Below are 19,830 nucleotides of genomic sequence, written 5' to 3' on the forward strand. Positions count from 1 at the left end.
TGACCACTTTCATTGCACAAAAAACAGGTGCCAACCTGACCACTATATGTTACATGGACACGATATCCACCGATCTGCAGGTGAGATGGAATATTCTGCTTAACGTGCATTTCGACTGAACGAATACCACTGTAACATTGCAGGCGATGTTGGCTTGACCAGCGTTCAAGGCGAATGCTCTTTACATCACCATACTTCTGTAGACCCTCCTTAAGATAGACATTATCCACCTCCGGTGGAAGGTTGTAAACACGAACATTGGTATACGTGATGGAAGCAGTGGAAAGCAGCACGGTACTTACAGAATCATCCCGATGCCGAAAGAGAACTTGATGACCATATTTAGAAAGAATTTTATCAACCTGAAGTGGGTCCATAAACTTAACAAAGAAAACATACAGTTCAGTATCAAAATAAGCAGTGTGCACCTGATCCGAATGAACACCAAAGGTATCTACCAACCTATCATGAATCTCAAGAGAACTAGGTTGCACATGGCGGGTTGACTTGTCAAAAGCAAAACTACCTGTAGCCTGACGAGGAATAACCTGGGACGACATTTTCACAATATGCGGTCGAAACCGCTACACAAAAAAACACTGAAATAAGGACAGAAAGTAACACAAGGTACGAAACAACGACGGAGAAATACTCTCAGAAGTTGCAACACAACACGTAACAAAAACGATAGTCCACTATACGTAACGCTACGGCGGAGCGGAAGACTAGGCACGTCCACACTGCACGGCGTCTAAAGCGGAACTGCCACTGAGCTAAGGAGGCGCCGCCTAGTTCACATTTCGGGTACTTCAATCTTATGGACCAGTCAATCGGAGCCCTTCAGCTGGAAACGCACCGCATTAGCGACCATTATTTGTATTTAGTTAGCACAGCTGCTGCTTTCCTACACATCTCACACGATATCGATGTACGCCTAAAATTCCAAAACAACACTTTTATTTCATTTCAGAGCTACTTTCAGCTTCAAAAACCATTCCTCTGATATTCATACGAAGCTAGGCATCGTCGTAACCCGTTACGTTCATTACGCAAGGCTTACGAGAGGGGCGCAGGTTGCATCCGCGTAGACACAAAATTTTGCGCCGCCCAGCGTGGGGCTCGAACCCACGACCCTGAGATTAAGAGTCTCATGCTGCACCGACTGAGCTAGCCGGGCTCCACACAACGCGTCACGAGCCATACAGTATTTATGCGACCAGCGACCATCTATGGAAGATCCTTTTGACTACAGCTTATTTCCTGCTGCCACAAATGAGCTACAATTCCTATTCAATGAAATAAATTTTCCGAAAGGCATCAAATCTACTTGAAATGATACGTGGCTATCAGCACCATTATTCAACACACATGCTCGACTGTGCGCAGACGCCTGTGGCGCAGCTCTTGGGTCCTGAGTCAGACGCAGTAGTTCCAAAAATCTCTCCTGATCGGCACTGTGCCGAAAATTTCGCTACACAACCCCTTTGTCTTGCTTGAGCTTCAGGTAGACGCCGGTTTGCAGCCAGGAAGCGGACAGCAGCAACTTTCAACTAGATTTGTAGTACTCAAACAACTCAGTAAAACAGCATGCATCTTTTGCAGAACTGGAAAAACTCGACCGTGACAGGATTCGAACCTGCAATCTTCGGATCCGAAGTCCGACGCCTTATCCATTTTTTTTTTTTCTTTTTTTTTCGCAGTGTTTTGCAATCGTTTCTAGAAATGTGTACGAGCCGGTGGTTGGAATTGTATATGCAGAAATTTAACTAAGATCATGAAATGCAAAATGTTAATAGCAGTCCACACGTGAATGGGGAACGCTCCAAATGCTTATGCTTTTGCTACTAGGATTAATAACGGGACGTAAGGGGTTCAACTGCGAGAAGACGACCTCAGCTGTTCCTCCCCGCAGGAAAGACATCTCACCGTTTTGGGTGCTGCATGCGCATGCATTTAACAAACTTGCATGCGATGTACTAGTTCCTGGGGAACGAATGGAATCGTTGTACGTGCCAGTCTTTACGTATAGATATAAGTAAGCGAAGACGGCTTAATCCTGCCACGTAGATTGCTATCCATAAGACGCACCTGTGAGTCTCATGGGCCGGTGGCCCGACATGCAGTTTTTCCTGCTGCATGGCTTACTTTCAGAGACTCGCAAGTTTATCGTAGTGCTGGGTTGTCGCGAAAGTGAAAAGTAGGGCCTGTCCGGGATTTGAACCCGGGACCTCCTGCAGCCAAAGCAGGAATCATACCCCTTTTTTTTTTTTTTTTTTTTTTTTTTTTTTTTTTTTTTTGAAGCAGACACTCTACCACTCGAACGAATATATCTATTGAAAAAAATATTAAAGAATATCCACCACACAGCCACTTCAAAAGAAGTACAGTACTGAAATTAAAATCCTAAAACATGACTATATAATGTAGACTGCTTACTGAAATAAAGGTTAAAAAACGAAAACTTCAGTCCTGGTGTAGAGAAGAAACATACATAAAGGCGGCAAATTCAGAAACAGTATAAAAGAAAATGGCTCACACAGGTGACCTTAGCCAACACCCTCTCTTTCAAATGTCAGGCTAAGCATATTGGCAAAATCATCGCGGAGGCCTGGCAATCGCAAGCGCTGCCAGTAAGCAGTAAGCATGTACTGCCGAAACGCTAGGTGTCCATCCTCTTCATGACAACTGTTGACAAAATGTACGAAATGGCCAATCAACCACATGACGGTATGGAGCTTCGTCCGCGGAAAAAAGGAAGAATCGGGCCGGACGATGATGTCAATAGTATAAGCGGCTTCAGCAGACCTAGTGACAAAAGCAAGTTGTTTCCTGAGCCAACGCCAATTAGCAAGGTGCCCACAGCAGGTGAATCGATGTTCAAGGGTATCCAGGAGACCACACCGAGTACAGGTGTCCGTGTCAGAAAGACCAATACGGTGCAGTCGTACATTGGTGGGAACCAAATTATTTATTACCCTATACCACGTGGACGCCACGGCCATAGAGTGGATCGGCAGACTAACGTTCTTCCAGACGTTCCTCCAGGACACGGATGGAGACACCAGTTCTATTGGATTGGGACTGGCCAGCCCCTCCCAGCGGGCAATCAAGCTCTTGGTCGTTGGCACCGGTCGCCGCAAGAAGACGTCACCGAGGTAACTCACCGCAATGTAAAATTCCCGAATGTGTTTCAACTTAAAATTTAGGCGTCCGACATCGACAGGTGGAGCAAGGCTCGCCGGACGCACAACAGTAAAAAGCCTGGACGTAATTGAAGTCACTTCTTGCGTAACAATTAGAGTCGTTCGGCGGACGTACAAAGCAGACGCCTTGCGAGTAATGTCAGAGAGGCCCAAGCCTCCGGAGAGACGCGGTTTCGTCATTACCTCGTAACGTAACTTGAATAGATGGCCCTTCCATATAAACCTGCTAGACAATTGGCGCAACCTTTTCGCCACCATCATGGGAAGTGGGAACAGCTGAGCAACATAATAAGCTTTACATAGGACGTAGGTGTCTAAAATTCTGACTTTTTGCAAAATGGTAGCAGAGCGCTGCTCATGGACCATCAGAGCCCCCTGTATCTTCTCGGTGACAGATTTCCAATTGAGAGCCGCCATTTTTAGAGGACACCGATCAATGATAATCCCCAAGGACGTATGGCGATCGACAAAAGTGGCCCAAGGGACGTCAGCATCGCGAAACCCTCGAATATCAAGGAACTTACATTTACCCTGATTGAGACGCGCTCCAGAGACACGACAGTATGCATCAACTGCCCCTTTCAACAACGGGATATCATCACGTTGACGGAGGAGAACAACGACATCATCCGCATATGCCTTAACAGAGAGCTTCCCACCAGAGAGGGACATACCCCGAAGCTTGAGAGCAATAGTCCGAAGCAGCGGTTCCAGGGACAATACGAATAAAGACATAGAGAGCGGACTACCCTGAGGCACTCCGCGGCGGATAGCAATGGGCGGCGTCAGCTGCCCATTGACTGACACCCGAGCTGTTATTCCCCTGTACAAATTGCCAAGAACACCACGTGATGAAGCGTTAAAACCTATTGTACCTAAAACACGATCTAAAAACACATGACTGACGTGATCAAAAGCCTTATAAAAATCAAGGAAGGCAAAGGCACAATGTACGTTTGTAACCGCCGCAACCGAGACAACATCCCGATATTCGGCTACTGGTGTCAGAATAGATCTATCATGAAAACAACATTGATGTGCACCAATCACACCCCGAAGCAGAGAAGACAACCGGCTATTGAGCGCTCTAGCAGCTGTCTTATAGTCAAAGTTCAGCAATGTGAGCGGACGAAGATTGGCAGCAGATAAACGACCAGAGGACTTCGGGATTAAAACAATTTTCCCTACTTTAAAATCGGCAGGCACATCCATCCCCCTGACAATCTCATTTATAATCTGCGTAAAAATGCCACCCAAAAGAGGCCAAAAACGGAGATAAAATTCTTTAGGCAGGCCGTCTGGACCCGGCGATTTACTGGACGGAGAGCGAGCAATAAAATCGAAAACATCATCTACCTGGAACTCCCGGAGAAATTCGCCGTTCGCGTCAGGCGCGATCGTCGCAGTTAGATCCCCAAAGACATCATCCGAAAGAGACTCACCAGAATCATCGGCAGAATAGAGACTAGTGTAATACTGATGAAGAGCACGAACCATTTCCTCCTGTGCACTAAGCTGCCGCCCATCATCCACCGTAAGAGAAGAGATGAAGGAGCGACGACGACGAGTCTGATGCCGTAGCAGGTGGTACAAGGATGTCAGTTCACCTTCAACAAGAGAGTGAGGTTTCGACTTAACTCGCAGACCATCCATCTGTCGTCGTTTAAGGCTCAAGAGCTTGGCTTTAATACGACGAACATCATGGATCCGCAGTGGAGAGGTACCCGCCGCGTCATATAGTTCACGCAGGACAGAGTAGTAATATTCATACGTGTTCTTAAAATCACGCGTCCTAGCAGCACAGTAGAAAATCAAAGTCTGACGAATCTTGGGCTTGGCAAACGCAGTCCACCAAACCAGCAAGGAGGGGTATCGCGGGACAGAGCGAAGACATCGCTCCCACACGCCACTTATAACATCATCCATAGCACTGTCGGCAAGGTGGGAAACATTTAACATCCACTGGGAACGATAAAGTTTTGCAGGTTGGCGACTAAGATTTACAGTTGCAGTAAAAGCACAATGGTCAGAAAAACTAGTAGGAATAACATCGACAGAAAGAATTTTATCACATAAAAAATCAGATAAATAGAATCTGTCGAGTCTACTGCATGAGGACGCGGTAAAAAACGTATATTTCACCAGGGTTGGATATTTGTGTTCCCAAACATCACGCAGATGCATCGTACGAACTAAGTCATGTAAATCACGGCAATAATTAAAATTGGGGGACTGGTCTGCAGGGCGTAAAACACAATTAAAATCGCCTCCGAGCAGGAGACTCCGAGGACTCTGGCGCAAAAGATAAATAAGCTCTTCTTTATAAAAGCGCGATCGAGCCACAGTGTGACCCGAACCAGAGGGGGCATACAAAACAACGAGGCGGAGATCAAAAAGACGACAACCAATCCCACGGCCAGAGTCAAGGAATTCAATGTCAGTAATAGGAATGCCCTCTCGAAAGAAAAGAGCAGTTCCTGTTGAATATTCCGGCGCGACATTAAAAACAGTTTGAAATCCAGGTAGAGAGAGATCAGAAAACAACACTTCCTGCAAAAACACTACGTCCGCACAGGCGTCGTAAATAAACTGCCGCAAAGAGGCAATGCGAACGTCGGACTCAATACGGTTAACATTTAAGGTAAGAAAGGTGTATGCTTGAACCATAGAGAGAAAAGCGAGAAAACAAATCACCTACACCGACGCACCAGCGTCACAGTCCATAGCAGGGGTGACGGAGGCATCCGAGGGAGGGGGACTGCTACCCCGTTCCGCGGATCCCTTACGTTTCGGTTTTTTACGAACAGCATTAACGTTCGGCTGAACGCGTAACTTGCGTCGGCTGACGGGCAAGGAAACTTCAGCCGCCGGTGACGTAGGAGGGTCAAGTTCTGTATCCGACACCACCCGCGCCGGTCCACATGCGGGATCCGGGGTCGCGGGGGAAACATCCGACAAAACGGAATGGTCAACACCTGCACTAGCTTCCGGCAAACATGGACTGCACGGAGGCGAAACGTGAGCAGGAAGGTCCGAGGCCGCAGAGTTGGAAGGAAGCGGAGCAGCTCCGCTGGCAGAGGTATGGGGCAGCGAAGCAGGAAGTTGTCGCGGCTCCACTTGTTGTGACATCGAAGTCGGTTCGGAAGACGGCGCCAACAGGCCCGACCGACGACCCGACTCGAGAGAAGCTGCGTCGGAGGCCGGAGGGGCGCCAGCAGCCGCCACCGGAACCGCTACCTCAGGAGGGCAGGGAGCAGCTACAGTACACAGTGGCTCGGAGGATGCCGGTCGCTCGGACTGGGGCATCTCAGGGAGATCCTCATCCGTACTATTTCCATCGTGTGGGCGACGCCTCTTATTATTCAAAAGTGGCACACCCACCTGAGGGACAGACGGAACAACATCAGATTTAGCACGCAAAGGAGGAAATTCTGTATCAGGGGTGCGCAAAACCTGTGGCGGGGCGCTACTACCACTGGACTGTGCTACACCAAGAGCAGAACCACCTGCAACGAGGTCAGCGACCGTTAACTTGCGACGCTGTTCGAGAGAATTTTTTAAAACAAAAACTCTCCGCGGACAGTCGGTACGCACGTGACCACTTTCATTGCACAAAAAACAGGTGCCAACCTGACCACTATATGTTACATGGACACGATATCCACCGATCTGCAGGTGAGATGGAATATTCTGCTTAACGTGCATTTCGACTGAACGAATACCACTGTAACATTGCAGGCGATGTTGGCTTGACCAGCGTTCAAGGCGAATGCTCTTTACATCACCATACTTCTGTAGACCCTCCTTAAGATAGACATTATCCACCTCCGGTGGAAGGTTGTAAACACGAACATTGGTATACGTGATGGAAGCATTGGAAAGCAGCACGGTACTTACAGAATCATCCCGATGCCGAAAGAGAACTTGATGACCATATTTAGAAAGAATTTTATCAACCTGAAGTGGGTCCATAAACTTAACAAAGAAAACATACAGTTCGGTATCAAAATAAGCAGTGTGCACCTGATCCGAATGAACACCAAAGGTATCTACCAACCAATCATGAATCTCAAGAGAACTAGGTTGCACATGGCGGGTTGACTTGTCAAAAGCAAAACTAACTGTAGCCTGACGAGGAATAACCTGGGACGACATTTTCAAAATATGCGGTCGAAACCGCTACACAAAAAACACTGAAATAAGGACAGAAAGTAACACAAGGTACGAAACAACGACGGAGAAATACTCTCAGAAGTTGCAACACAACACGTAACAAAAACGATAGTCCACTATACGTAACGCTACGGCGGAGCGGAAGACTAGGCACGTCCACACTGCACGGCGTCTAAAGCGGAACTGCCATTAGGCCACACGGTCACTGGCGCAATATGCTTCCCCACACACACCTCATTGTCGCCATTTGTACGCTTGCCGGAATGAATTTCCCATCTTTGACGCAATTCTCCATCTCCAATTTCAGTACTAAAAAGGCGACGCTACTTCTTGCTGTGTCCCATCGCAAGTTACATTCAAGCCCTTGTGACGCTGATCAAACAAGAGGTTGCAAATCAGCTTCAATTGCTTACTGCCATCTCAGTCGCTTGCAGAAGGTGCCTCACCCTATGTCATACAATGGCGAGTTGCCTCTATTACCAAAGCGGCGGCGGCGCCGACGACGACGACAACCGCGAGGGTCTCTACCAGGGGTAGAAAATACATCACAAGAACTAAGTATTCCACGTCGGCATTCTCCGGAGACTGCCAAAAGCAGCAGTTTCTGGTGCCTACTTTAATAGCACCATTCGCACTATTCATTTGCGAGAGCATTTCTTAAATACCGAACCCATTCATAATTTTTTATATCCTTGACCGCTTTTTTCGAAAGATTTACGTTAGAAGGGGCTGTTAGAAAATTCTTTTGCCTCCTGTGAGGATCGAACTCACGACCTCTGGTTTACTAGACCAGCGCTCTGCCACTGAGCTAAGGAGGCGCCGCCTAGTTCACATTTCGGGTACTTCAATCTTATGGACCAGTCAATCGGAGCCCTTCAGCTGGAAACGCACCGCATTAGCGACCATTATTTGTATTTAGTTAGCACAGCTGCTGCTTTCCTACACATCTCACACGATATCGATGTACGCCTAAAATTCCAAAACAACACTTTTATTTCATTTCAGAGCTACTTTCAGCTTCAAAAACCATTCCTCTGATATTCATACGAAGCTAGGCATCGTCGTAACCCGTTACGTTCATTACGCAAGGCTCACGAGAGGGCCGCAGGTTGCATCCGCGTAGACACAAAATTTTGCGCCGCCCAGCGTGGGGCTCGAACCCACGACCCTGAGATTAAGAGTCTCATGCTCTACCGACTGAGCTAGCCGGGCTCCACACAACGTGTCACGAGCCATACAGTATTTATGCGACCTGCGACCATCTATGGAAGATCCTTTTGACTACAGCTTATTTCCTGCTGCCACAAATGAGCTACAATTCCTATTCAATGAAATAAATTTTCCGAAAGGCATCAAATCTACTTGAAATGATACGTGGCTATCAGCACCATTATTCAACACACATGCTCGACTGTGCGCAGACGCCTGTGGCGCAGCTCTTGGGTCCTGAGTCAGACGCAGTAGTTCCAAAAATCTCTCCTGATCGGCACTGTGCCGAAAATTTCGCTACACAACCCCTTTGTCTTGCTTGAGCTTCAGGTAGACACCGGTTTGCAGCCAGGAAGCGGACAGCAGCAACTTTCAACTAGATTTGTAGTACTCAAACAACTCAGTAAAACAGCATGCATCTTTTGCAGAACTGGAAAAACTCGACCGTGACAGGATTCGAACCTGCAATCTTCGGATCCGAAGTCCGACGCCTTATCCATTAGGCCACACGGTCACTGGCGCAATATGCTTCCCCACACACACCTCATTGTCGCCATTTGTACGCTTGCCGGAATGAATTTCCCATCTTTGACGCAATTCTCCATCTCCAATTTCAGTACTAAAAAGGCGACGCTACTTCTTGCTGTGTCCCATCGCAAGTTACATTCAAGCCCTTGTGACGCTGATCAAACAAGAGGTTGCAAATCAGCTTCAATCGCTTACTGCCATCTCAGTCGCTTGCAGAAGGTGCCTCACCCTATGTCATACAATGGCGAGTTGCAGCTATTACCAAAGCGGCGGCGGCGCTACGACGACGACGACGACAACCGCGAGGGTCTCTACCAGGGGTAGAAAATACATCACAAGAACTAAGTATTCCACGTCGGCATTCTCCAGAGACTGCCAAAAGCAGCAGTTTCTGGTGCCTACTTTAATAGCACCATTCGCACTATTCATTTGCGAGAGCATTTCTTAAATACCGAACCCATTCATAATTTTTTATATCCTTGACCGCTTTTTTCGAAAGATCTACGTTAGAAGGGGCTGTTACGAAATTCTTTTGCCTCCTGTGAGGATCGAACTCACGACCTCTGGTTTACTAGACCAGCGCTCTGCCACTGAGCTAAGGAGGCGCCGCCTAGTGCACATTTCGGGTACTTCAATCTTATGGACCAGTCAATCGGAGCCCTTCAGCTGGAAACGCACCGCATTAGCGACCATTATTTGTATTTAGTTAGCACAGCTGCTGCTTTCCTACACATCTCACACGATATCGATGTACGCCTAAAATTCCAAAACAACACTTTTATTTCATTTCAGAGCTACTTTCAGCTTCAAAAACCATTCCTCTGATATTCATACGAAGCTAGGCATCGTCGTAACCCGTTACGTTCATTACGCAAGGCTCACGAGAGGGCCGCAGGTTGCATCCGCGTAGACACAAAATTTTGCGCCGCCCAGCGTGGGGCTCGAACCCACGACCCTGAGATTAAGAGTCTCATGCTCTACCGACTGAGCTAGCCGGGCTCCACACAACGTGTCACGAGCCATACAGTATTTATGCGACCTGCGACCATCTATGGAAGATCCTTTTGACTACAGCTTATTTCCTGCTGCCACAAATGAGCTACAATTCCTATTCAATGAAATAAATTTTCCGAAAGGCATCAAATCTACTTGAAATGATACGTGGCTATCAGCACCATTATTCAACACACATGCTCGACTGTGCGCAGACGCCTGTGGCGCAGCTCTTGGGTCCTGAGTCAGACGCAGTAGTTCCAAAAATCTCTCCTGATCGGCACTGTGCCGAAAATTTCGCTACACAACCCCTTTGTCTTGCTTGAGCTTCAGGTAGACACCGGTTTGCAGCCAGGAAGCGGACAGCAGCAACTTTCAACTAGATTTGTAGTACTCAAACAACTCAGTAAAACAGCATGCATCTTTTGCAGAACTGGAAAAACTCGACCGTGACAGGATTCGAACCTGCAATCTTCGGATCCGAAGTCCGACGCCTTATCCATTAGGCCACACGGTCACTGGCGCAATATGCTTCCCCACACACACCTCATTGTCGCCATTTGTACGCTTGCCGGAATGAATTTCCCATCTTTGACGCAATTCTCCATCTCCAATTTCAGTACTAAAAAGGCGACGCTACTTCTTGCTGTGTCCCATCGCAAGTTACATTCAAGCCCTTGTGACGCTGATCAAACAAGAGGTTGCAAATCAGCTTCAATCGCTTACTGCCATCTCAGTCGCTTGCAGAAGGTGCCTCACCCTATGTCATACAATGGCGAGTTGCAGCTATTACCAAAGCGGCGGCGGCGCTACGACGACGACGACGACAACCGCGAGGGTCTCTACCAGGGGTAGAAAATACATCACAAGAACTAAGTATTCCACGTCGGCATTCTCCAGAGACTGCCAAAAGCAGCAGTTTCTGGTGCCTACTTTAATAGCACCATTCGCACTATTCATTTGCGAGAGCATTTCTTAAATACCGAACCCATTCATAATTTTTTATATCCTTGACCGCTTTTTTCGAAAGATCTACGTTAGAAGGGGCTGTTACGAAATTCTTTTGCCTCCTGTGAGGATCGAACTCACGACCTCTGGTTTACTAGACCAGCGCTCTGCCACTGAGCTAAGGAGGCGCCGCCTAGTGCACATTTCGGGTACTTCAATCTTATGGACCAGTCAATCGGAGCCCTTCAGCTGGAAACGCACCGCATTAGCGACCATTATTTGTATTTAGTTAGCACAGCTGCTGCTTTCCTACACATCTCACACGATATCGATGTACGCCTAAAATTCCAAAACAACACTTTTATTTCATTTCAGAGCTACTTTCAGCTTCAAAAACCATTCCTCTGATATTCATACGAAGCTAGGCATCGTCGTAACCCGTTACGTTCATTACGCAAGGCTCACGAGAGGGGCGCAGGTTGCATCCGCGTAGACAGAAAATTTTGCGCCGCCCAGCGTGGGGCTCGAACCCACGACCCTGAGATTAAGAGTCTCATGCTCTACCGACTGAGCTTGCCGTGCTCCACACAACGCGTCACGAGCCATACAGTATTTATGCGACCTGCGACCATCTATGGAAGATCCTTTTGACTACAGCTTATTTCCTGCTGCCACAAATGAGCTACAATTCCTATTCAATGAAATAAATTTTCCGAAAGGCATCAAATCTACTTGAAATGATACGTGGCTATCAGCACCATTATTCAACACACATGCTCGACTGTGCGCAGACGCCTGTGGCGCAGCTCTTGGGTCCTGAGTCAGACGCAGTAGTTCCAAAAATCTCTCCTGATCGGCACTGTGCCGAAAATTTCGCTACACAACCCCTTTGTCTTGCTTGAGCTTCAGGTAGACGCCGGTTTGCAGCCAGGAAGCGGACAGCAGCAACTTTCAACTAGATTTGTAGTACTCAAACAACTCAGTAAAACAGCATGCATCTTTTGCAGAACTGGAAAAACTCGACCGTGACAGGATTCGAACCTGCAATCTTCGGATCCGAAGTCCGACGCCTTATCCATTTTTTTTTTTTTTTTTTTTTTTTTTTTTTTCAATCCCCGGTTGAGGAGACCGATGCCTTATCCATTTTTTTTTTCTTTTTCTTAACCACTTTATTTTTTTTTTTTTTTTTTATTTTTTTTTATATATGTATCTTTTTTCCCGGGCCGCCCGCGTGGCAGGCGAGCATTCTACCACTTTTTTTTTTTTTTTTTTTTTTTTTTGTTTTTTTTTTTTTTTTTGTGTTTTAAGTGGTATCAGGCTGGGAGAGGCAAGGAGGGCAGGGGTCATGCAATCTGAGGCCTGGCCATCTTGTCTCCCACCGTAACCGTCACCACGGCACCCTACCTCATCGGCGCACTGAAGAAATGCTGCGGCTTGACTCCGCCGCCAGTAACATAAAACAGAAATTAGTCCGGAGACGAAATGTTGCATCCATTTGCAGTGTAAATGAATTTGTCCATTTTCATATGTATTCAGGAGAGCCGGGAATCCGTGCACTTTGCACCGCATGAGTGCGTCTCACCCCACAAATCAGAGTTAGTATTGAAATGAAAAATATAAATGAAAAGTCTTCTATCGTTGTTTCTCTCCATCGGATCGACTGTTACAATTAAGAAACTAGGAAACTCAGTTCTGTGCAGGGCATCCGCCAATGAGACGGAACGCGCTATTACAAACATTCTGTTAATTTCTGAACGTGACGAATGATCCAAGTGACGCACTCGTAAATTAGCCTGTCCCGCACTTACTTCTTTGGACTTCACTTCGGGCGTCCGAAGGAAGAGTGGAATCCACCATGTCGGAAGAAATGGCTTTAAGCACTCCATCCTATATTGGCTGTGAAATGATCGTGTGACTTAAAAAGTTTGCAAAATGAGCTTTATAGTTTTTAGTCTTCTGTAGTCGGTGGTGCTGTATCATTAAATACAGGAGAAAGTCTTCTTTACTCGTTTCGTTCACATTGAAAAGATAGTAAACTGTGTGGCCTTTAAGCCAGGTTACTGAATTTCTTTTGGTCTGCGGGTAAGGCACTACCTCCGGAGTGAGGAAGTCAGCTGGCGTTATGGTCGCAGGGCATGTTCTAGTGATGCTCGCCAACAACTGTCGTATGACCGCCCAAACATCTCGCACTTTTTCGCAGACAAATCGATGTTCCTCGCTATCTTGTACCTGGCAAGTGTTGCATAAGGGTGAATCGGCCAGATGAATGGAATGGAGTCTGGCATTGGTAGCTATTTTGCGATTCACCGTGAGATACCAAGACGCTCGCACGTGAGACGGTAAATGGCGTGAATGAATATTATCCCAAATCACCCGCTAATTGTGAGCTGTATATTTGTCTTCGATGTTATTCCTGGAGGTGGACTCGATCAAAGTCTTATAAAGTTGCTTCACCACCGTTATTTCCTTCGCCGGAATTCTTGTTCGAGCATAACTACATTCAATCAGGAAGTATTTTAAATGATAAAGGTCGTGTGGAATATGATGTACATCAATCGGGGGGTTGAGGTTCGCTGGGGAGATTTCGTTGAGAAGGTGAGCAGTGAGACAGTGTGGAGATTTTGTCCATAGCTTATACATACTGCTTAGATAGAGCGCCTGTGCCTTTTTAGAGACATCTGTGAGGTTCAATCCGCCCTTCCGAGGAGGGAGCGTCAACGTAACATATTTAACTTTGAAGATATTGCCTCTGGTCACAAAATGGCCCAGGGCAGACAGCATTCTATGTGCAATGCCACTGGGAAGAGGCAACACTTTGGCGACATAGTTAATCTTCGAGAGGATATAAGTGTTGACCAGTTCAATTTTTTGGAGAGCATTCAGTTTCCTCATGCTATGCAGTTGTACACATGCCCTAACTTTATGAAGTAAAGCTCTATAATTAACAGCAATGGTATTCTGTATCTTCCGCCGAAACTCAAGGCCTAAGCACTTTATACTGGTAATTTCTCGTAATCGGGTATGATTGGGTAGATTTATTCCCCGTCCAACATTCATGAGTCCGGATTTTTGCCAGTTCACCTTCGCCCCAGATACCGCCTCATATCGTTGAAGTATTTGAAGTGAGGACCGGACTTCTTGCGCGTTCACGACAAGAAAGCCGACATCATCTGCGTACGCACGGCACACAATCTTCTGGCTATTGATTTCCAATCCCTGCAAATGTGCAGTTAGCGTAGCGAGCAGAGGTTCTATGGCGATGGCAAAGAGAGCCATCGACATCGGACAGCCTTGCCTCACCGAACACTCGATATCAATAGCGCCACTGAGGCGACCATTAATTTGAATCCGCGACGTACTATTACGGATCAGATTGTCGAGTACTTGGGTGAACTGGTGCGGAAACCCCAATTCCTGCATGACGCGGAAAAGGAAACGATGGCTCACCCTGTCGAACGCTTTTGCAAAGTCTATCATGACGAGGGCGCATTGTAACTTGCAAGCCTCCGCTACGGCAATGACATCTCTGTAATCCGTGAGCGTGTGGTAAATAGATCTATCTCTACCGACACTCGTTTGATACTGTCCTGTGATTGTGGTCATGACAGTTTTGAGCCGTTGGCTCAGAACACGGGCGAATAGTTTATAATCACTATTTAATAACGTGAGAGGTCGCAGGTTAGTGAGGTCGTTACTGCACGGGGTCTTGGGCAGTAAGACAACAATTCCTTGTCGAAAGTCCTGCGGAATAACGTTTTGTGGGTTCATTAGTTCTTTACATATTGCAAGGAGTTTCGATTTCATCTGCGGCCAGAAGGTTTGATATACTTCTGCAGGTATGCCATCGCAACCAGGAGATTTATTCTTCGGACTCCTTAGGATAACGTCTGTTAATTCGTCTTCTGTCACCTCTGTCATCAGCTGAGTCGCCTCTGTGGGGCTGAGTTTCCGTGATAAATTTGTCGCAAACTCCGCAAACACGGTATCATCTGTCATTTTATTGGACATCAGGTCTCGATAGTACTCTTCAATCGCACGCATAATGTCACTTTGTTTAGTAACTATTGCCCCGGTGCTGGTTCGGATGTGTGTAATGATTTTCCGACTGCCTCGTCGACTTTCACGTAACATGTGATACATGGCAGCCTCTTCTTCTTGCACCGTCTTAGGAACTCGCGCCCGAATTTGAAAACCTTCCAACTGTTTCCGTTGCAGCGTTAAAAGTTTCGCCTGAATTCTTTTGATCTTTGCAAAATTGCCGATAACGGTCGCGTCACATTTATACAACTCCCGAAGACACTGAAAGTAAAATTCCATGGTCCGTTTGTGCCACAGACTTTTCTGACGGGAGTAAAACATTAAAGTTTTCCTAATTTGTGGTTTGGCGCATTTGAGCCACCACTCGATCGCGGAGTTGTAGGATCTGAATTTGCGTTCACATGCCGTCCAGGTGGACAGGAAGGCTTCTCGACATGCAGGATCATGCAAATGTGCGATGTTGAACTTCCATAACCCTCGACCCCGGTATGTTTCCTGTTTTTGCATGTTGACGGTGCAGATATAGGCAGCATGGTCGGAAAATACAGTTGGCCATATTTCGGTGTGTAGCAGGTGTTGCGTTAAATTACGCGATATGTAAATTCTATCTAACCTACTTGCCGAATGATTGGTAACATGCGTAAAACCCACTTCCACTCCGTGCATGTGCGTCCAAGTGTCAGTGAAGCGGAGTTCTTGAATGATCTGTTCTAATTCGACACACCGATTAAAGTGAGGAGTTTGATCGATTTGACGAAGCACACAATTGAAATCGCCGCCAAAAATGACATCACTGTAGTTGGTCCCGAAGAGCGGAAGGATCTCGTGGCGAAAAAATTCTGCACGGTGTTGCCTATTACTGGACCCAGAAGGTGCGTAAATATTAATCAGTCTGATGTTATTGACAGTGACTGCTATCCCTCTGCCGGTCACCAGTTTGGCCTCACAATTTGCAATGATCCCTTCTTTTAACAGTAATGCTGTTCCAAGTTCGAAACCGTTGCCAGGGTTCACGAAAGCGTTATACCCTGCTATGTGGTCTAACCTGATCTCACTCACTTCCTGAAGCATGGCTATATCGATGTCGGCTGCGTATAACAAGTCTTGTAAGTTCTTCAGATTCAAATCACTGCGTATCTTATTGATATTGAGAGTCAGGATCTTGTAGGCCTGCAAGGTGGTCATAGATGTTTGGTACGAAAGAAGCAAACGATAGGGTGCGTCATACAGCCTTCAATTGGAGGCGCTGACCGTGTCGGTCGTTTGAGTAGCCATGGCCATGTGGACGTTGTGTCCATCAACCGCTGATACGGGGGGCAAGGAGCCGGTCGAGGGTGTGGAATCCTCCTGCATCTCTACATCAGCTTCGTTCGTTTCAAACTCGTCCGCCCAATTGGGAGAGCAAAGGGTGCCTACTGGCTCAGAAACTGGTGGATTCGTATTCTGTGGCTCAGTTTGCTGAGTGGGCGTCTCATCTGGTCCGCTGTCGTACATCGTGGGAGTCTCCGACATGGTGTCGTCTGATCGCGTTGTGTCCCGCGAGCGCGAAGGCAAGGCGGCAGCGTCTGCGGGCCCTTCTTTTAAATTCTGACCGATTAATTTAGCCTTTCCCCGCAAGCTCGGTGCTGTATCTTCCGCACCTTGGTGAGCCATCCTCCGCTTTTTATTTTTCTTCGGAGATCGATTACCACGTATTACTGTGTCGGAGTTGGGCATCGTTTCAGCGACTCGTTCAGACATGGGAGCAGGAGCCATGGACACCTCCACCAACTCGGCACCCCGTGAGGGCTGGTCCACCGCCATCTCACTGGTCCTGTTAGTTTCATGTGTTTCAGAAGCAGCCATCTCGGACGCGACTGGCGTGTCCGGAGACGTCACATTAACGACGGAACTGGGTCCGGCAGGTTTATCGCGAATCAGTTGTATGGACGGCTCACCGCGGGCAACCGACACGTACGATGGCTGTAATGTTGACATCGCGGGAGGGCTAACACTCTCTCCGGTTGGCAGTTGAACTACACGACGCTGTAAACATTCCGCACGAACATGTCCCGTCGAGTTACATCTGGCACATGTTCTAGGTTGGCCATCATACATTACGACGGCACGGTACCCACAAACCGTGACGTACGACGGAATATGTCGTTGCAAGTCAACTTTAAGCTGCCTGACGCCATTCAGTACCGGATACTTATGCGCCGGAGACCAACGTTCGGCAAAGTTGCTCAAAACTTTGCCATACGGCGATATCGCAACGTTTATCTGGTCTGCTGGGACCTCAAAAGGTAGTTCAAAAATGCGAATTGTTCGAAGTCCAAGCCCGGCGTGAGAAACAGTAACCACACCCACATTGCCATCACTATGCTTAAACTTCAAACCAGAACTAAAGGAGGCAACTAGTTTGTCACAAAACTCGGCATCTCTCATCTTGATATAAACGATGCTAGACAGAATCGACAAATGTATACCGATAATCTCGTCGAGGCCAATTTTCATCACTTCTTCGAGGAAATCCTCGATTTCGAAGGATGTTGGTCGGGCAAACGTGTTATCGAACGTTAACTTCAAGGTGTCTTTCCTCATAGTATGTGCCATCACTGAATTATCATCGTCATTCGACAAACGCAAGAATAACCGCTGCTAGCGAGCGACTTACCCCGCAGAAGTAAACAAGCCAGCCGCAGCGCGGAGCACAGACAACCGCACGCCACGGCCGCTGCAGGCAGACTGTCCATTAGGCCACACGGTCACTGGCGCAATATGCTTCCCCACACACACCTCATTTTCGCCATTTGTACGCTTGCCGGAATGAATTTCCCATCTTTGACGCAATCCTCCATCTCCAATTTCAGTACTAAAAAGGCGACGCTACTTCTTGCTGTGTCCCATCGCAAGTTACATTCAAGCCCTTATGACGCTGATCAAACAAGAGGTTGCAAATCAGCTTCAATCGCTTACTGCCATCTCTGTCGGTTGCAGAAGGTACCTCACCCTATGTCATACAATGGCGAGTTGCCGCTGTTACCAAAGCGGCGGCGGCGCCGACGACGACGACGACGACGACAACCGCGAGGGTCTCTACCAGGGGTAGAAAATACATCACAAGAACTAAGTATTTCACGTCGGCATTCTCCGGAGACTGCCAAAAGCAACAGTTTCCGGTGCCTACTTTAATAGCACCATTCGCACTATTCTTTTGCGAGAGCAATTCTTAAATACCGCACCCATTCATAATTTTTTTTATCCTTGACCACTTTTTTCGAAAGCGCTACGGTAGATGGGGCTGTTACAAAATTCATTTGCCTCCTGTGAGGATCGAACTCACGACCTCTGGTTTACTAGACCAGCGCTCTGCCACTGAGCTAAGGAGGCGCCGCCTAGCGCCCTTTTCGGGTACTTTATTCTTATGGACTAGTGAATCGGAGCCCTTCAGCTGGAAACGCACCGCATTAGCGACCATTACTTGCATTTAGTTAGCACAGCTGCTGCTTTCCTACACATCTCACACGATATCGATGTACGCCTAAAATTCCAAAACAACACATTTATTTCATTTCAGAGTTACTTTCAGCTTCAAAAACCATTCCTCTGATATTCATACGAAGCTAGGCATCGTCGTAACCCGTTACGTTCATTACGCAAGGCTCACGAGAGGGGCGCAGGTTGCATCCGCGTAGACACAAAATTTAGCGCCGCCCAGCGTGGGGCTCCAACCCACGACCCTCAGATTAAGAGTCTCATGCTCTACCGACTGAGCTAGCCGGGCTCCACACAACGCGTTACGAGCCATACAGTATTTATGCGACCTGCGACCATCTATGGAAGATCCTTTTGACTACAGCTTATTTCCTGCTGCCACAAATGAGCTACAATCCTATTCAATGGAAAATTGTCTCCGAAAGGCATCAAATCTACTTGAAATGATACGTGGCTATCAGCACCATTATTCAACACACATGCTCGACAGTGCGCAGACGCCTGTGGCGTAGCTCTTGGGTCCTGAGTCAGATGCAGTAGTTCCAAAAGAACTCTCCTGATCGGCACTGTGCCGAAAATTTCGCTACACAACCCCTTTGTCTTGCTTGAGCTTCAGGTAGGCGCCGGTTTGCAGCCAGGAAGCGGACAGCAGCAACTTTCAACTAATTTTGTACTACTCAAACAACACAGTAAAACAGCATGCAACTTTTGCAGAACTGGAAAAACTCGACCGTGACAGGATTCGAACCTGCAATCTTCGGATCCGAAGTCCGACGCCTTATCCATTAGGCCACACGGTCACTGGCGCAATATGCTTCCCCACACACACCTCATTTTCGCCATTTGTACGCTTGCCGGAATGAATTTCCCATCTTTGACGCAATCCTCCATCTCCAATTTCAGTACTAAAAGGCGACGCTACTTCTTGCTGTGTCCCATCGCAAGTTACATTCAAGCCCTTATGACGCTGATCAAACAAGAGGTTGCAAATCAGCTTCAATCGCTTACTGCCATCTCTGTCGGTTGCAGAAGGTACCTCACCCTATGTCATACAATGGCGAGTTGCCGCTGTTACCAAAGCGGCGGCGGCGCCGACGACGACGACGACAACCGCGAGGGTCTCTACCAGGGGTAGAAAATACATCACAAGAACTAAGTATTTCACGTCGGTATTCTCCGGAGACTGCCAAAAGCAACAGTTTCCGGTGCCTACTTTAATAGCACCATTCGCACTATTCTTTTGCGAGAGCAATTCTTAAAT

The 19,830-nt window shown here is 47.4% G+C and overlaps 12 non-coding genes across 12 annotated transcripts; all 12 read right to left on the reverse strand.

Annotated features, from left to right (window-relative positions):
* Positions 1-1,104: 1,104 nt before the first annotated feature.
* On the reverse strand, positions 1,105-1,177 carry Trnak-cuu. The gene has a single exon. It is a non-coding gene; the product is annotated as a tRNA-Lys (tRNA).
* Positions 1,178-8,122: 6,945 nt separating this feature from the next.
* Positions 8,123-8,194, reverse strand: Trnat-agu. Its single transcript has one exon. It is a non-coding gene; the product is annotated as a tRNA-Thr (tRNA).
* A 321-nt stretch (positions 8,195-8,515) lies between these two features.
* On the reverse strand, positions 8,516-8,588 carry Trnak-cuu. The gene has a single exon. It is a non-coding gene; the product is annotated as a tRNA-Lys (tRNA).
* Positions 8,589-9,026: 438 nt separating this feature from the next.
* Positions 9,027-9,099, reverse strand: Trnar-ucg. The gene has a single exon. It is a non-coding gene; the product is annotated as a tRNA-Arg (tRNA).
* A 547-nt stretch (positions 9,100-9,646) lies between these two features.
* On the reverse strand, positions 9,647-9,718 carry Trnat-agu. Its single transcript has one exon. It is a non-coding gene; the product is annotated as a tRNA-Thr (tRNA).
* Positions 9,719-10,039: 321 nt separating this feature from the next.
* Positions 10,040-10,112, reverse strand: Trnak-cuu. Its single transcript has one exon. It is a non-coding gene; the product is annotated as a tRNA-Lys (tRNA).
* A 438-nt stretch (positions 10,113-10,550) lies between these two features.
* Trnar-ucg lies at positions 10,551-10,623 on the reverse strand. The gene has a single exon. It is a non-coding gene; the product is annotated as a tRNA-Arg (tRNA).
* Positions 10,624-11,170: 547 nt separating this feature from the next.
* Positions 11,171-11,242, reverse strand: Trnat-agu. The gene has a single exon. It is a non-coding gene; the product is annotated as a tRNA-Thr (tRNA).
* Positions 11,243-11,563: 321 nt separating this feature from the next.
* Trnak-cuu lies at positions 11,564-11,636 on the reverse strand. The gene has a single exon. It is a non-coding gene; the product is annotated as a tRNA-Lys (tRNA).
* A 6,756-nt stretch (positions 11,637-18,392) lies between these two features.
* Trnat-agu lies at positions 18,393-18,464 on the reverse strand. Its single transcript has one exon. It is a non-coding gene; the product is annotated as a tRNA-Thr (tRNA).
* A 321-nt stretch (positions 18,465-18,785) lies between these two features.
* On the reverse strand, positions 18,786-18,858 carry Trnak-cuu. The gene has a single exon. It is a non-coding gene; the product is annotated as a tRNA-Lys (tRNA).
* Positions 18,859-19,296: 438 nt separating this feature from the next.
* Trnar-ucg lies at positions 19,297-19,369 on the reverse strand. The gene has a single exon. It is a non-coding gene; the product is annotated as a tRNA-Arg (tRNA).
* Between the last annotated feature and the right edge of the window lie 461 nt (positions 19,370-19,830).

This window comes from Schistocerca piceifrons, unplaced genomic scaffold, assembly GCF_021461385.2.
Source record: "Schistocerca piceifrons isolate TAMUIC-IGC-003096 unplaced genomic scaffold, iqSchPice1.1 HiC_scaffold_1771, whole genome shotgun sequence".
In the NCBI taxonomy this organism is placed as follows: Eukaryota; Metazoa; Arthropoda; class Insecta; order Orthoptera; family Acrididae; genus Schistocerca; species Schistocerca piceifrons.